We start from the raw sequence: 19,115 nt of genomic DNA on the forward strand, positions 1-19,115 counted from the left end.
TTTATGTTTTGATGTTTTTGTTTATTATTATTATTATGTAAAACCTCAACCACATTCTGCAAAATGCTGAACCTGATGATAACACTGAAAAATAATAAAATAAATTACTTTAATAAAAAAAAAATGTGCGTCTGCCTTGGGGGCCCTCCACCTCGGGGACCCCCACCAAGCCTCTGGTCTCAGATGTTTACCATGTGAAGATGTCAAATGTTGCACACTGTCACATTAATAAAGATTATTGTTATATTTAACCATATTATCAAGATGCAGAAGAGGCAGTGGATCGAGGCCGAGCATAAAGGCAGGGGTGACTTACATGTGTAAATGTATCGTTTAGTGTGTTCATTTTATTCTTTGACATTAACTAGTTTAACAAGCCTGTTCATTGACCGTTATTCGCATCACATAAGCATACGTGAACGTGCTCTTTCACACAATAGCCTTGGTTAAGTTTAGTCTCTACACAATACTGAGGTGCTTTGATAACAACATGTACAAGTATGTGTACTGGTTTATTTACATGGATAGACAACATGAATGTAATGGTTAGAAATGTGCGTCTGCCTCGGGGGCCCTCCATCCAGCCCTCCACCCCGGGGACCCCCACCAAGCCCCTGGTCACAGATGTTTACCATGTGAAGATGTCAAATGTTGTGCGCAATGTCACATTAATAAGATTATTGTTATATTTAACCCAATTTATTCTGTTTGTACATGCATATTAACCCTTAATAGAGTGGGATATCCCACTGTTATTATGGCTAAAACAAATAGTCTCATTGTCATATGTATCTTAGACTGTGTGCACAACTGCACTGGTAATTGTAAGATTTGACTGTATGAGAGGAAATGCCAAATTTCTCAATTGAGTACACCACATTAGGGATCGGCTTGATAGGTTTTGAAGATATTCTACTTTTAGACATTGAATACTACAAGCCTATGTTGACTTAACTACTATTTCACCTAGGCCCTATACTACAAAGCGAGTTTGTGTGCGTTTGTAAGTTTCGGTAGATAGCCGCTTCAGTCTCATTTGTCCCAGTAGTAGATCGGATACAAAAAGTCACTGCCTGAGTGTGTAACAATTATGGTAAGATTTACAGAAGCCCATCGAGGACAAAATAACCTAGACTCTGGCAAACAGATGCCCCTTTGAGCAAACACAGTGAGCACAATACACGGGCTCTGATAACATGGTACCTTATCTAACCACAGTTTAAACACACCCATAAAACCTTCCATTATATATAATGACTGATTAACGAGGGTCGAGTCGTTAGAAAAATGGCCCACATTCTAACCATCCATAGCGAACGTTAGCTGGCATTCGCTAGTGTTGTTGGACGTCTAGCTAACGTAACGCAATTGCTAACATTGTTGGCTAACGTTATCTAGCTAACGTAATGCAATTGTTAGCTTCGTTGTGCCTCTTGCGCATGCTCCTATCAACTGCGGAGGTCACGTGATGGCCCTGTCAACTGCGGAGGTCCGCCATTTTGTCTGCAGCCAGCTACTCTTGGCGCTAGTCGCAACCCGCTTAGTCCATGGGCCAGAGCCCAAAATTTCCTATTTCGGTACACTCAAGGTGGCAAAACTTACTTGTAATTTTTGAAAGGATCCATGTCTGTAGATGATATTTTGGTATGATAACCATTCCTGAGTGGCAGCTGTATCACAGTTATCAGCTCATGAAGTTAACCACCCCCTAAACTAAATTGCATTTTAGATGCTGGTGCATATCCTGGTTTAGCCTCATGGTCAGGACATTTTTCAATGTCCTATAATATTGTCTTTGGTATCATTTTAAAGGGGACCTTCTTAGCTTTCATTCAAGCCCTGTTGTGGATATTTCTCACAAATATAGAGGTCACTTGAGCTCTTCAACCCGTCAATAACACACATCTTTCTGCAATGTTCGCCTAAACTATATACTTTCTTTTAGCCCTGTGGCATCTAGGAATATCAGGGACACAAAACACAAAAACTGGAATACTCACAGGACTGTAAAGATTCAGGAAATGTATAATATACCCATACTATTTCATTGTGTGAGGTGATTGTGAACCTTAAATTAGAAGGGCATTATTACTAAGAAACTAACTAGACCAAAGCCAGTTAGTCCATGGGTCAGACCAGATATCGATATCACCCAAGGTGACACAACTTCACTGGTGCCATTTTATTTGGTACACTAACAGAAGTAAAATAATACATGATAGCTTCCAGAACAGTGGCAGGTGGGAAGTTTGAAACGTAAGAAATGGTTCTTTAAATTTTTTTATACCTATACACATAGTCTCTTTCTCACTTATAAATAATATACTGTAGTTACATTTATGATTATTAATGCATTATTTTATTTATGTTTTAGGTAAAATATATACTACAAACATTTGACTAATAGACGCAAGACGTGAACTGTACATAACTGTTACGACTTACATGCAAATTCAATTTAAGAACAGACTCAAAAACGGAACTCGTTCATAACCCGGGGACTACCTGTAGCCATTATCCTTTCAAATGTTTATTTTTGAGTCTGATTGAAAGTAAACACAGAAACTAGCTGCCTGTAACAGCATTATGGCTAACTGCATAGGGAACTACACCCGAATCTGAATCTCGATAACGGAGCTGCAGAGCAAGCAAGCAAGTTTATTTACATAGCACATTTCATACACAGGGCAATCAGTGTGCTTTACACAAATGAAAACAGAAAAGGAACAAGCATATAAAATATAATTAAAAGAGAGTAAATAAAAAATAGGAACAATCATATATAAAATATAATTAAAGAGTACTACTACTACTACTACTTTCGGCTGCTCCCGTTAGGGGTCGCCACAGCGGATCATCTGTTTCCATTTCTTCCTGTCTTCTGCGTCTTCCTCTGTCACACCAGCCACCTGCATGTCTTCCCTCACCACATCCATAAACCTCCTCTTTGGCCTTCCTCTTCTCCTCTTCCCTGGCAGCTCCATATTCAGCATCCTTCTCCCAATCTACCCAGCATCTCTCCTCCACACATGCCCAAGCCATCTCAATCTTGCCTCTCTTGCTTTGTCTCCAAACCGTCCAACCTGAGCGGTCCCTCTCATATAATCGTTCCTAATCCTGTCCTTCTTCGTTACTCCCAGTGAAAATCTTAGCATCTTCAACTCTGCCACCTCCAGCTCCGCCTACTGTCTTTTCGTCAGTGCCACTGTCTCCAAACCATATAACATAGCTGGTCTCACAACCATCTTGTAAACTTTCCCTTTAACTCTTGCTGATACCTTCTGTCGCAAATCACTCCTGACACACTTCTCCACCCACTCCAACCTGCCTGCACTCTCTTTTTCACCTCTCTACTGCACTCCCCGTTACTTTGGACAGTTGACCCCAAGTATTTAAACTCAAATGCCTTTGTCACCTCCACTCCTTGCATCCTGACCATTCCACTGTCCTCTCTCTCATTCACGCATAGGTATTCCGTCTTGCTCCTACTGACTTTCATTCCTCTTCTCTCCAGTGCATACCTCCACCTCTCCAGGCGCTCCTCAACCTGCACCCTACTCTCGCTACAGATCACAATGTCATCCGCGAACATCATCGTCCATGGAGACTCCTGCCTGATCTTGTCCGTCAACCTGTCCATCACCATTGCAAACAAGAAAGGGCTAAGAGCCGATCCTTGATGTAATCCCACCTCCACCTTGAACCCATCTGTCATTCCAACTGCACACCTCACCATTGTCACACTTCCCTCATACGTATCCTGCACCACTCCTACATACTTCTCTGCAACTCCTGACTTCCTCATACAATACCACACCTCCTCTCTCGGCACTCTGTCATAAGCTTTCTCTAAATCTACAAAGACACAATGCAACTCTTTCTGGCCTTCTCTATACTTCTCAATCAACATTCTCAAAGCAAACATCGCATCTGTGGTGCTCTTTCGTGGCATGAAACCATACTGCTGCTCGCTGATCGTCACCTCTCCTCTTAACCTAGCTTCTATTACTCTTTCCCAAATCTTCATGCTGTGGCTGATCAACTTTATACCTCTGTAGTTGTTACAGTTCTGCACATCGCCCTTGTTCTTGAAAATCGGTACCAGTATGCTTCTTCTCCAGTCCTCAGGCATCCTCTCACTTTCCAGGATTGTGTTAAACAATCTAGTTAAAAACTCCACTGCCATCTCTCCTAAACATCTCCATGCCTCCACAGGTATGTCATCAGGACCAACTGCCTTTCCATTCTTCATCCTCTTCATAGCTGCCCTCACTTCCTCCTTGCTAATCCGCTGAACTTCCTGATTTACTATCCCTACATCATCCAACCTTCTCTCTCTCATTTTCTTCATTCATCAGCCCCTCAAAGTATTCCTTCCACCTTCTTAGCACACTCTCCTCGCTTGTCAGCACATTTCCATCTCTATCCTTGATCGCCCTAACTTGCTGCACATCCTTTGCAGCTTGGTCCCTCTGTCTAGCCAATCGGTACAAGTCCTTTTCTCCTTCCTTAGTGTCTAATCTGTCATACAACTCACCATACGCCTTTTCCTTTGCCTTTGCCACCTCTCTTTTTGCTTTACGCTGCATCTCCTTGTACTCCTGTCTACTTTCTTCATATCTCTTACTATCCCACTTCTTCTTTGCCAACCTTTTCCTCTGTATAATTTGCTGTACTTCCTCATTCCACCACCAAGTCTCCTTGTCTTCCTTCCTCTGTCCTGATGACACACCAAGTACCTTCCTAGCTGTCTCCCTCACTATTTCTGCAGTGGTTGTCCAGCCATCTGGCAACTCTTCACTACCACCCAGTGCCTGTCTTAACTCCTGCCTGAACTCCACACAACAGTCTTCCTTCTTCAACTTCCACCATTTGATCTTCGGCTGTGTCTTCACTCGCTTCCTCTTCTTGGTCTCCAAAGTCATCCTACAGACCACCATCCGATGCTGCCTAGCTACGTTCTCCCCTGTCAACACCTTGCAGTCTCCAATCCCTTTTAGATGGCGCCTTCTACATAAGATATAGTCCACCTGTGTGCACTTTCCTCCACTCTTGTACGTCACCCTGTGTTCCTCCCTCTTCTTGAAATATGTATTCACCACAGCCATTTCCATCCTTTTCGCAAAATCGACCACCATCTGTCCTTCCACATTTCTCTTCTTGACTCCATACCTTCCCATCACCTCCTCATCACCTCTGTTCCCTTCACCAACATGTCCATTTAAGTCGGCTCCAATCACCACTCTCTCCTCCTTGGGTACCCTCTCCACCATGTCGTCCAACTCACTCCAGAATTCTTCTTTTTCATCCATCTCACACCCAACTTGCGGGGCATATGCGCTGATAACATTCAGCAATAAACCTTCAATTTCCAGCTTCATACTCATCACTCTGTCTGACACTCTCTTCACCTCCAGCACGCTCTTGACATACTCTTCCTTCAGAATTACCCCTACCCCATTACTCCTCCCATTCACACCATGGTAGAAGAGTTTGAACCCACCTCCGATACTCCTGGCCTTACTCCCCTTCCACCTGGTCTCTTGCACACACATTATGCCTACCTTTCTTCTTTCCATCATGTCAGCCAGCTCTCTCCCTTTACCAGTCATAGTGCCAACATTCAAAGTTCCAACTCTCACCTCCACATACCTACCCTTCCTCCTCTCTAGCTGCCTCTGGACATGCTTTCCCCCTCTCCTTCTCCTTCGCCCAACAGTAGCATAGTTTCCACCGACACCCTGCTGGTTAACAGTACCGGTGGCGGTCGTTGGTAACCCGGGCCTCGACCGATCCGGTATTTAAGTCTTATTTATGATCCGCATATTTGATTTGGCAAAGATTTTACGCCGGATGCCCTTCCTGACGCAACCCTCCCCATTTGTCCGGGCTTGGGACCGGCACTAAGGATGCACTGGCTTGTGCATCCTCAGTGGCTGGGTTATAATTAAAAGAGTACAAAGTACATAAATGTACTTTGAAACAGTAATTAAAAGAGTAATATAATTAAAAGACAGGTTATATAAAAAGAAAATACAAAGTACAAAAAAAAAGAATAAAAACATAGTCACTTCCCCGCCAGGAGTGACTAGAAATCTACTTCCAGAATTAAAGTGCAGTAGGAATAAGGTGCAAGTTTTAATGCTCAATCATAGGCACAAGAAGAAAAAAAAAGGTTTTTTTTTATTTTTAAATTGCTATATTTGGGGCACATCTAAGATCATCTGGTAGTTTGTTCCCATTGCATGGAAAATGACAGCTAAATGCTGCTTCACCATGTTTGGTTTGGACTCGGCTGAACTAACAGACCTGAGTCCATGGATCTTAGAGCCCTACGCAGTTTATACTCTTCAAGCATGCCAGTGATGGTATTCTGGGCCTACACCATTCAGTTATTTTAGACAGGTAGCAGCACTTTCAAATCTGTTCTGTAACTAACTGGAAGCCAGTGTAGAGATTTCAGAACTGGAGTAATGTGCTCTGTTCTCTTGGTTCTGGTTATAACTCTAGCAGCAGCATTCTGAATAAGTTGCAGCTGTTTAATGGTCTTTTTTGGGAAGACCAGTTAAGAGACCGTCACAGTAATTAATTCTCCTGGAAATAAAAGCATGGATGTGATTCTCTTGATCATTTTGGGATACCAAACCCTTGATTCTAGAAGGCTGCTTTAGTGATTGCTTTGATATGGCTGGTGAATGTGAAATTTGAGTCTATTAAAATGCCAAGATTTCGGACTTGGTCTTTGTTTTTTGGAGCTCGAGACGTGAGTTGTCACTTTATAATAGTTATATTAGTTGCTAAACACAATAATCTCTGTTTTTTTTCCTTCCTTATTTAACTGAAGAAAGTTTTGTCTCATCCAATTATTTATCTGCTCCAAAAGTGACACAGTGAGTCTATTGGGCTGCGGTCATCAGGTGAGAAAGCCACATATATCCGATTATCACCTGCATAACTATGGTAATCCATGTTGTTGCTCTGAAGAATTTGGCCTAAAGGCAGCATATACAGATTAAACAGGAGAAGTCCAAGAACTGTTCCCTGGGGGATTCCGCATGTCACAGCCGCTCTATCAGATTCATAACTGCCAATGGTGACAAAGTAACTCTGGTCTTCTAAATAAGACCTGAACCAATTAAGGACTGCTCCAGAAAGTCCTACCCAATGTTCCAGCCTGTCCAACAGTATTCTGTGATCTACAGTGTCAAATGCTGCACTGAGATCAGGTAAAACCAGAATGGATATTTTACCTGCGTCAATATTCGGCTGTATATCATTATTCAAGCTGTATATCATTAACCAACTGTTACGCCCCTGTAAGGGGGAATATGAAAGGAATGACTACAGAGATGATGTTGCTGCTTCAAGTCCATGAGTTGTAATGGAAAAAAAAATCCAAATATATACTTTTTACATGTTCACCAAAATCCTCAATAAACATTGTATTTTCCCTTTCAGAAACTACACACTTAGAAAAATATAGTTTCTCCCTTTAATAAACTGCACATTTGGAAAATATGAGTATTGTCTCTTTAAGAAACTTCACAATAAGAAAAATCCCAATAGGAATCAATATCAATGTCTTTCGTCACCTTAAACTACACAAAGAAAACACATCAGAAAATATCTGCATTGTACCTTTAACTGAATTAGCAAATTGTCTAAATCTACCTCTTTACTAAGGCCTATGGTCTGCAGTCTTTTGATCTTTCTTTTAATCTTTATTTGTTCTTATCTAGTGTAAAGCATCAGTGGGTTCCTTGAAAGGTGCTATACAAAACTAAGGTGTTATTATTTCTGTCATATGCCAGTGTAAAGAATGAAGAAATAAATGTTAGAAATTGTGGTGAAAGCTGGCAAAAGGAGTGATGCAAGGAACTGTAATCTCAAGATTGTGATATTCCTCCTGTTTAGCAGAGATTTCAACAGTTAAAAATATGTCTCAGACAGATTTAATTAACATGCATTTTCTGGGTTTCTAATAAAGCAAGACTTTCATATTCCATTCATTCCATTATCCAAATCGCTTTTCCTGCTCTCAGGGTCGCAGGGATACTGGAGCCTGTGATGTTCAGTATTAGGGGAATACACTTTTAAGGACAAAGGGAGTTATGGGATAGTAAACAGAGCAGCCACGGGAGCGGGAAGGTAGACGAGAGTCAGTCGGATTATGTGCATGTTATGCATGGAGCGAAATAAACATGCCGAAGTTCCACGGCTAATTCAGAAACGGTGTGTTGAGATATGACACCAGCGTATTTGTATGACTATGTGTTACTGTGTACTATTATTTTGTTTACGACTTTGTTTGTCCACAAGTGGGCGGTGTTGCGCTTGCATGCGCGGATTGATTACGTCACTGAGACGCCGTTCATTTTCTTCATCTCCCCAAACTACCGAATAAACGGAGGCTGCATTTTTCCCTCCAGCAGAAGTTCGGTAGTCAGTACGATTCTTTATAACGGTTTAATAATCTACTTCATCTGCGCAGAGATAGACATAAAGTATTAGTCTAGTCTTCTAACAGGTTATGGGCCCAGATAACGTTGGATTATTTAGTAGTTTGATAAAAGAAGTACACGAAGTGTGATAACCTCGGATGGCGGGATGCGCGCAGGTTAGCAAGGAGTAGCAAGTTAGCAAGTGTGAAGCTAGTTAGCATCGAGAGAAGCTATCGGGAAGCTAACGGAACGCTAAGCTAAGCTAACGCTACCTAGGGAGATGGAGCGAAAGAAGAGCAGGTGGCCCACATTCAACGGACAGGCCGATGAGTATGAACTGTGGGAAGAGCGAATGCTCTGTTGCATGCATGGTGTGGGGCTGAAAACCACCATTCTTACCGAGCCCGCGGGACCTTTGACAGCGGAAGAGCAGGCCCTAGACGAGGAGCGGAACGCGGACGCCTACTGCGCATTGGCGCCTTTATTGGACAACACAAGCTTGGGACTGATCTTCAGAGAAACGAAGAACAACGGTAGAGAGAGTCTACGGGTGTTGCGGGAACATTACATTGGTAAGGGCAGACCCCGGATTGTCACTCTGTATGTAACATTGACTGGGCTAAAGAAAGCTGATAATGAGACGATCACCGAATACATTATCCGAGCTGAACAAATCATTACGGCTCTCAAAGGGGCGGGAGAAGCACCGAGTGAGGGACTAATGATGGCCATGGTGATGAGGGGGTTACCCGAGAGATATAAGCCATTCACTCTAATGGTGACACATGGCGACAGTGAGTTGACATTGGGACAATTTAAGGCCAAATTGAGAAACTTTGAGGCGGCAGAAGATGTAGCTAATGCTACAGCATCGGACGAGACGTCCGAGAGGGTGATGAAGGCCCACGCAGCGCCTAAGAAAAAGCCAGTGAAACGCTGTGAGGGAGAAGATGATCAAACGGTGTGCTGGCGATGCGGTGACAAAGGCCATCGGAAATCGGACTGTTCACCCAGCGTGTGGTGCAGCTTCTGCCGGATCAAGGGTCACACGGACAAAGTGTGCAAGAAGAAGGACCGCGCTGATGGAGCCAGATGTGCACGCGAGCAAGGTGGCGGCGGCGGCGATGGTCACGGAGCAGGTCGAGGTCAGGGACCGGGGAATACTGCGGAAGAAGAGAACTACATCTTCAGAGTGCAGGCTGGAGAGACCAGCTCAGCAGGACCAGGACGACGGCAACAGTTCAAACCAGGAATGATTGTGGACTGTGGGGCTTCTTCCCACATAGTCAATGATAAGAAGAAGTTCAAGAGCTTTGACAGCTCGTTCGAGCCAGAGAAACACTGCATGGAGCTGGGGGACGGTAAGCGCACCTTTGGTGTGGTGCAGGGCAGGGGAGATGCTACGGTATGTCTGCTCGACAGTGAGGGGCGACGGTGTAGAGTGACACTGCGGAACGCACTATATATTCCATCGTACCCCCAAGAGCTCTTCTCTGTGAAGTCTGCGACAGCACACGGAGCCAGTGTGTTCTTTGAAGAGGGCAGAGATGCCCTAATGTCACCGGATGGTACCAGGTTTGACATTTTTGTACAGGGGAAAATGTACTATTTGCACACTGAATGTGTTGTTGAAAAGTGCCATGGGAGCCATGATATAGAAACTTGGCATGAGATAATGGGCCACTGCAACTATGATGATATCATAAAGCTACAGGATATCACTGATGGTATGCATATAAAGGGTAAAGTGTGTAAACCTGACAAAGAGTGTGCAGTATGCATAGAAGGGAAGTTTACCCAAAACAGGAACAGGAAATCTACAGACAAAGCCAAGACACCACTGGAGTTGGTAAACACTGATTTAGCCCGTCCTGTGGCAAACGAGTCCATTAATGGTTTCAGGTACATGCAATCATTTACAGATGTGTGCACAGGGGCTGTGTGTGTTTATTTCTTAAAAACAAAGAGTGACACAGTGCAAGCGACCGAGAAATTTCTGGCAGATGTAGCTCCCTATGGGACAGTGAAATGCATAAGGTCGGATAATGGAACTGAGTTTACAGGCAAGGAGTTTCAAACCCTGTTGAGACGGAACAAAATAAGACATGAGACGTCCTGCCCATACTCTCCCCATCAAAATGGCGTTGCAGAGAGAGAAGGACGCACACTATTCGAGATGGCAAGGTGTATGCTAATAGATAGTGGTCTAACAAAGAGCCTCTGGCATTATGCTGTACAGGAGGCAGCCCACACCAGAAACAGATGCTTCAACAAGCACACAGGCACTACGCCATACACGGCAATGACAGGAAAAAAGTGCAACATGGCTAGAATGCAAAAGTTTGGGATAGAATGCTATGCTTACCAGCAAGACAAGGGAAAGTTAGATTCTAGATGTGAGAGGGGGCGTTTTGTAGGACATGACAAGAACAGCCCGGCCTACCTAGTCAACTACCCTGACCAAGAGAAAGTACAGAAACACAGACTAGTTAAGTTTATACACAAGGCAACTTTTGAAAATTATACTCAGACACCAGGTCTGCACCCAGAAGACTGGGTAAGAGAGAGAAAGTCTGTTGAGACAGCTGCAACTCAGCCTAGAGTACAGACTGACGGTACACAGTCAGCACCCGAGGATGATGACGAGGAGCACCCAAGGGTGACGTCACAAGCCTCAGCCAGTGGGAGGTACCCCCAAAGGGAACGCAACCCTCCGAGATACCTGATTGACTATAGTCAGGGCGACAGTGATGACAGCTCACTCACTACTATAGATTATGCATACAGGGCAGTGTGCGGTGTCCCTCTGACCTTTAAAGAGGCCATGGAATCGCCAGAATCAGAAAAGTGGTCCAGGGTAATGGACGAGGAAATGGAGTCTCTAAGAGACAACAAAACATTCACCCTTACGAAATTGCCAGAGGGCAAGAAAACAGTGGGAGGAAGGTGGGTGTATTCGATAAAGACAGATATAGACGGACACGACAAGTACAAGGCTAGATTTGTAGCAAAGGGATATAGCCAGAGAGCTGGGGTGGATTATGGGGAGACATTCTCGCCAACAGCCAACCTAACAGGTGTTCGAGTGCTTCTACAGAAGGCGGCTCAGTATGACTTGATTTTACACCAGATGGATGTAAAGACGGCCTATCTTCATGCCCCCATAGACTATGACATATACATAGAACAACCTGAGGGTTATATTGAGAAGGGAGAAAAACTAGTGTGTAAACTAGAGAAGTCAATCTATGGCCTCAAGCAGTCTGGCTGCAATTGGAACTTACTGTTACACGAGTGTTTGACAGGTGATGGTTTTACACAAAACCAATCAGACCATTGTGTGTACTCCAAGGAGTCAAAGGAAAGGATTTCATTGGTGTATTGCTCTACAGACGAAATGGTTGCGGATGTAATGATGAAGCCCGCATCCAAGGTAAAACTGAAGACATTTGCTAAGGCAATGTTTGGTGTGTGAAATGTGAGTGGTATGGGTTATACCAAGTTTTATTTTTATTTTTGTTCTATGAATAAGAAAAGGTATACAGTAAGCTCATGATTCATAAGTGGGAGTGTTGAGATATGACACCAGCGTATTTGTATGACTATGTGTTACTGTGTACTATTATTTTGTTTACGACTTTGTTTGTCCACAAGTGGGCGGTGTTGCGCTTGCATGCGCGGATTGATTACGTCACTGAGACGCCGTTCATTTTCTTCATCTCCCCAAACTACCGAATAAACGGAGGCTGCATTTTTCCCTCCAGCAGAAGTTCGGTAGTCAGTACGATTCTTTATAGCGGTTTAATAATCTACTTCATCTGCGCAGAGATAGACATAAAGTATTAGTTTAGTCTTCTAACACGGTGTTATATGTGAGAGTGAAAAGTAGGTCATTACAATGGCGACGAGGACTTTGTGGATTGACGGAACCTGCACTGCGGAATTGAATTATGAACTCTAATCAGTAGTAACAAAAGGGTAGTAACGTTCAGCTAACTGCATTAGCTGAGCTAGCAAGCACGAATCAACAAGTTCACCCAAGTCATCCGCCATCTCATCATGGCAAAGTTTTTCGCGTCGGGCGACGCATTCCCGGTGTTTGATATCCATGGAGGTGCCCCGGGGACGTTGGGACCTAGATGGGAGAAATGGAAGGCTCGTTTTGAAAATTTCTTGTTGGCCATGGCCATCAAAGACAATACTAGGAAACGTGCCATGCTACTTCATTATGCGGGCGAACAGGTATATGACATTTTTGTGATGCTGTCTGATAAGGGAGACGCTAAAGACTTTGATAAAGCCGTTAAGGCACTTGAGACTTATTTTTCACCAAAGAGGAATGTGGATTTTGAGGTGTAGAAGTTTAGGCAATCTACACAGTCTGAAAATGAAACCGTTGGGGAATACTATGTCCGCTTATGCACACTTACAGTATCCTGTGAGTTCTCTGATGTTGACGAAGAAATAAGACGCCACATTGTGCAAACCTGCGTATCGCACAAGCTTAGGAGAAAAGCTCTCACTGATCCCACGGTGAATCTGACAAAACTCCTGGAACTAGCCAGGCTGGAAGAAGCGTCTGAACAACAAGCACGTGAAATGGAGAAACGATCAGACACCGTTTCGGATGGTATTTTGGCTCTGCGCCACCGGGAGCGCAGGAATCAGCGGGCTAGGCAACCTGCTGATTCTGCCCGGCAGCCTGCACATACGACCCCAGGCGCGCACGGACGTGAGCGCTTCAACTGCGGTGGCTCATTCCCTCATCAAGGTGACTGCCCAGCACGTGGGCTTGCATGTCGCAATTGTGGCAAACAAAATCATATCTCAGCTATCACAGCGCCAAAAACAGACCATTCAGATAAATGGGTCGCCTCTCGAAGTGCTGGTAGATACAGGAGCCTCAGTCAATGTAATGGACTATTGCACATTTCAATTACTCCCAGCCCGCCCAGTACTGCAGAAGACGTCAGTCCAGATTTTTGCTTATGGCTCCCGCATGCCTCTGCCAATGCGCGAGCAATTCTGCTCACAACTCAGCTTCCGAGACAGAATTGTCAGAGAAACATTCTTCGTGGTCGACAAGCCAGCGATTCCTGTAGTAAGCTGCCAGACAGCAGTTGCCCTCGACCTAGTCCGCCTGGTTAACAGTGTACGTGTGCTGCTCATGCTCCAAAAAAAATTCCCCACCGTTTTTCAAGGCATTGGAAAGCTCAAGGATCACCAAGTGAAAATCCACATTGACACTACAATGCAACCAGTGGCTCAACAACACAGGCGCATCCCCTTCCATATGAGACAGCTAGTGGAACAGGAGCTGGAGAAACTAGAGGCGCTAGACATCATCGAACATGTTGAAGGCCCCACGCCATGGGTCTCTCCAGTGGTAGTAGCTCCAAAGCCCAAACAACCAGGAAAAATCAGACTGTGTTGACATGAGACGCCCAAACGAAGCCATCAAGCGTGAGAGGCATCTCACTCCCACAGTGGACGACATTCTAGCAGACCTCAATGGGGCAAAAGTGTTTTCCACACTTGATCTGACAGCTGGCTACTGCCAGATTGAACTCATCCTGACTCCCGCTACATAACAACCTTCACAACACATGTGGGCCTGAGGCGCTACAAACGACTCAACTTTGGGATATCTTCAGCGGCAGAGATTTTCCAAAACACCATTAGAGAGACACTGTCTGACATCCCGGGTGCTCTGAACGTCAGTGATGACATGCTGGTGTATGGCACTAGCCAAGAAGAACATGACAAGAGCGTAGAGGCGGTCCTTACGCGTCTCAGTGAATGTAACCTCACACTCAATGCTGACAAATGTGACTTCAACAAGACCAAGGTGGAGTTTTTCAGATATGTATTCTCAGATCAAGGCATCTCAGTAGACCCCAAGAAGGTGGCTGCAGTCAAGGAGACCCCAGCCCCACGGAACCCAGGAGAGGTCAGAAGTTTCCTTGGCCTTGTCACATACTGTGGTCGTTTCATTCCAGGTCTAGCCACCCTGACATAGCCTCTCAGAGAGCTCACAAAGAAAGACCAGCTGTGGGACTGGTCCCCAAACCACCAGACAGCTTTTGACAAACTCAAAAATGCATTGAGCAGCGACACAGTCATGGCCTATTTTGACCAATCGAAACACACAGAAGTTGTTGTGGACGCAAGCCCTGTAGACCTAGGGGCTGTTCTTACCCAAACTGACTCTGATGGTACACTGCACACACTTGCCTATATGCCAGCAAAACACTGTCACCTATAGAACAGCGATACTCACAGACTGAGAGGGAGGCTTTAGCTATAATCTGGGGCTGCCTTCATTTCCAGCTATATCTACTCGGATGCCCATTCACAGTGGTTACTGACCACAAGCTGCTGGTGCCCATGTTTAACAAACCATCTTCCTCTCCCCCTCCCAGAATTGAACGCTGGCTACTAAAGCTACAGAACTTCAACTTCTCTGTGACCTACAAGGCAGGTGTTGGTAACCCAGCAGACTACTTCTCCAGACACCCAGTGCCCACACACGAGTCAAATAGCACACATGCCACTGAGCTGGCTGAAGCACACGTGCGTTTCATCATTGACCATGATGTTCCCCGCGCTATGACACTGCAGGAGATCCACACTGCCACACAGTCTGACCCATGCCTCCAGTGGGTCATAGCTGCGGCCAGAACAGGACAGTGGCACACTCTTCTGGAACAGACAGCAGACATGTCTCCAGCCCAAAAATCACTCCTCCGATGTTTTCATGCACAGAGGTCAGAGCTCATGGTGTCCACAGCTGATCTCCTTCTCAGAGGTAACAAGCTGGTAATACCCTCATCCCTGCATAACCGAGTGATTGACATTGCTCACGAAGGCCACCAGGGGTTGGTAAAGACAAAGAAACTTTTGAGGGAAAAAGTGTGGTTCCCTGGTATAGACCAAAAGACAGAAGACTGCGTCAAAACCTGTCTTGCTTGCCAAGCAGTGACAAACGCAACACAATCTCAGGCACCACTCCAGATGACTCCCCTTCCAGCTGCACCCTGGACTGAGGTGAGTGTGGATTTCTGCTCATTGCCAAATGGAGAGTACTTACTTGTAGTGACGGATGATTATTCAAGGTTCCCGGTAGTGGAGAAGGTGTCCACCACATCTGCAAAAGCTGTTATACCAAAGCTAGACAGCATGTTCTCATTACTTGGCATCCCAGAAGTTGTCAAGAGTGACAATGGTCCTCCTTTCAATTCTGAGGACTTCTCCAGGTTTGCTTCATACCTAGGCTTCCGCCACAGAAAGATAACCCCTTATTGGCCCCAAGCAAATGGGGAGGTTGAGCGCTTTATGAAAACGTTAAAAAAAACGATCCAGATTGCCACACTTGAATGCAAAAACACTCAACAAGCACTGAATCGCTTCCTGAGAGCATACAGAACAACCCCACACAGCACCACTGGGAAACCACCTGCCACAGCCATCTTTAGCAGGCAGGTGCGCACAACACTACCCAATGTCCAAAACACAGTTCCAGACAAGCTCATGAGAGCCAGAGACACACAAGAAAAAGAGAAGATGAAAGGGCATCACGACAAACACTTCTGTCGCCCATCCCCTGCTCTGAAAGTGGGTGACCATGTGCTGGTGAAAAGACTGCGACCAGAGAACAAATTCCAGTCCTTTTTCTATCCGGAGCCGTTTCAAGTCACTGCAGCAAAAGGAACAATGATCACTGCTCAACGGGGGCAGCAGGTGGTGAAAAGAAATGCGTCACACTTCAAACGAGTGTCCCCCACACTTGGTCCAACTGGTACACTGGGAGAGGACAACAGCACGCGGAGTGAGACTGACCCAAATGACTTTGTTTATAATGATGAACCCAACCCAACGTCAGGCCCAGTGACCTCAGGCGCCCCTCGCTACCCAAGAAGGGTTGCCGTGAAGCGGCCAGAGTACCTTAACGATTTTGTGCCATAACATAACACCTTGGACTGTGTTGTAGTGGAGCATTAGTTTGGTTTTTGTATGCCGTTAATTAAAAAAAATGTTTATGTTGTGATACCTCTAGGGGGATTTGTTACAAAGAAACTTCAACCCCTATCCTATAGCAGGAATGTAATGTTTAAACTTCAACCCCTATCCTATAGCAGGAATGTAATGTTTACTTTCTTGGGAATGTTGGAGGGATGTGATGTTCAGTATTAGGGGAATACACCTTTAAGGACACAGGGAGTTATAGGATAGTAAACAGAGCAGCCACAGGAGTGGGAAGGTAGACGAGAGTCAGTCGGATTATGTGCACGTTACGCATGGAGCGAAATAAAAATGCCGAAGTTCCACAGCTAATTCAGAAACAGTGTTATCATCTGTGAGAGTGAAAAGTAGGTCATTACAGAGCCTATCCCAGCAGTCATTGGTCGGCAGGCGGGGAGTCACCCTGGACAGGCCGCCAGACCATCACAGGGCTTATGCAGACTATATGTAGACTATGCAGGGACTTCTTATTCCAATTCCACATGATAACTATGTTTTTAAAGACAACAGTATACACATACATCTGTGTAAATATGTAGTTACAATCAGGTACAAATTATACATTCAATGAAAGGGAAAACTTTCAATGAAGTCCATGAAAGGACTCCAGGTCAAGGTGAAGTTTTTGTGGGTTTTACATATTTTATATCGGAGCTTTTCTAAAGGTAGAAAGCACAGCACCTCCCTTAACCACTGCTTTATTCAACGAGGACAAACCCTGTGTCTGGGAATTACTTCCTCTCACAGCTCAGGAAAACCCCACTGGCCTGAGGATACAGTTGAGGAAATGTGAAGCTCCATGCTCCACTCCCAACACACAATCCCATCCTGAGGAAAAACCCAACCAGGCTGCCCCGACTCCATACCACCCTGCAGGGGGAACCCTTCAGAATGTGGTCCAGACAAACCCTCGGTAGTGCATCATGAGGGGAGTGTTTATCAGAATCAAAACCAGAATCAGAAAAACTTTATTCATCCCTGAGGAGAAATTGGATATGGGTACATCTGTGCCCGAGTGGGTCAGAAACCTCTGCACCATTCTGAAACAAAGAAAGCAGCAGGGCCAAAAACCAGAAAAAACACCGGTTTGTTCAACAGCTGCTGCTGGGAGGGGAATGAAGAGACCTGCCAGCCAGATGGAGGGTGACCTACCGTCTACCAAACGTCCCCGTTGTCTGTTATATGGGAACATGGACCCAGACAATTATGTGTAACTCCCACGTCTTAAAATATTCTGTTCAGATTTAGATTTTCATTTGTCAACTTAAATAAATCATTAAACAGCATGTTCAAAAAGATAAACTCTTAAGTTATGGTTATCCCTTTCTTCATCAATGGTGTGTAAGGAACATAAAAGTCCCATGTTAAAGCTGACTTCTTAAGTGCCTAAAGTAAAACATAAAATATATATAACACAAGCACTGTTTCAGTTTACTTGGGAGTTTACCTTTGATTGACTTCTGGCTGTCTGGCAACCTTAAAATAATGATGTAAACATATCCAGAGGGGGGAAAAGTAATCAAGAATTCATTGGACGTGGTGATATTGTTAGAAAGGACAAAGTTGTGTACTAAACTACAGCATGCTAAGAAGGAAAGGTACACAGTAAACAAAAAAAAATACAGCTGTAACTGTGATTGTAAAGCCCCCTGGGACTAGATTGTGATTTAGAGCTATACAAATAAATCTGACTTGACTAATCACACAGCTATTATCAGCTATTTTACCACGCCAGCATTTTTTGAGTAAAATACGGCTTTGCAATTTTGGAGCCAAAAATGACAGAAAACGTTTTTCCACCGTTTCAAAGTTTGTTCCATCAAATCCACCATCTGTTCCCCAGTTATTTCTGCCTGCTGGGATGCAGTAGGCCTAGGCTCTTCTTACTGAATTAAACTTCACATTTAATGTGTCATTAGCCTGTCAGTGTGTTAAAAGCACAATACAGACACACAAGTTGCCACGTCACATTGTTGAGGCCATCCCTGTAAACATTTTGTCAAATTTAATGTTGCATGTTTTTCAGTTAATAAATCTGGAAATCATGACCAACAGAACAACAGGGCTCCTTAGTGCTTTTAAGTAAATGATTTACAGATAAGAGTACTTTTAGTGCACTTGAACTTACAATTTCATTTAGCAGATGCGGATCACACTATTCCTCCCAGTTCCCCCTCCCCCGAACAGGCGCCCTGACTGATCAGAGGAAGCGCTAGTGCAGCAACCAGGACACATCTGGTTTCCCACCCGCAGACATAGCTAATTGTGTCTGTTGGGACGCCCGACCAGGCCGGAGGTAACACGGGGATTCGAACCGATGATCCCTATGTTGGTAGGCAATGGAATAGACCGCTACGCCACCCGCATGCCCCTCTACTACTACATAATTTTGAAACATGCATTGTCGAGTCAGAAAGGGAGGGTGTGGGTTAGGAAGGTGTGCCCTGGTGATGGGGACACTACAGGGCAGTGTGAAGATGCTTTTCTAGCTGCTTTTTTTCTGCTGTATGATATCGTTTTAGAGATGTTGAATGATGACATGGATTAAGTCAAGTCAATTTTATTTGTATAGCCCAATATCACAAATTTGCCTCTGTGGGCTTTACAGCAACACAACATCCTGTCCTTAGACCCTCGCATCGGATAAGGAAT

Source organism: Lampris incognitus, chromosome 19 (genome assembly GCF_029633865.1).
Source record: "Lampris incognitus isolate fLamInc1 chromosome 19, fLamInc1.hap2, whole genome shotgun sequence".
NCBI lineage: Eukaryota > Metazoa > Chordata > Actinopteri > Lampriformes > Lampridae > Lampris > Lampris incognitus.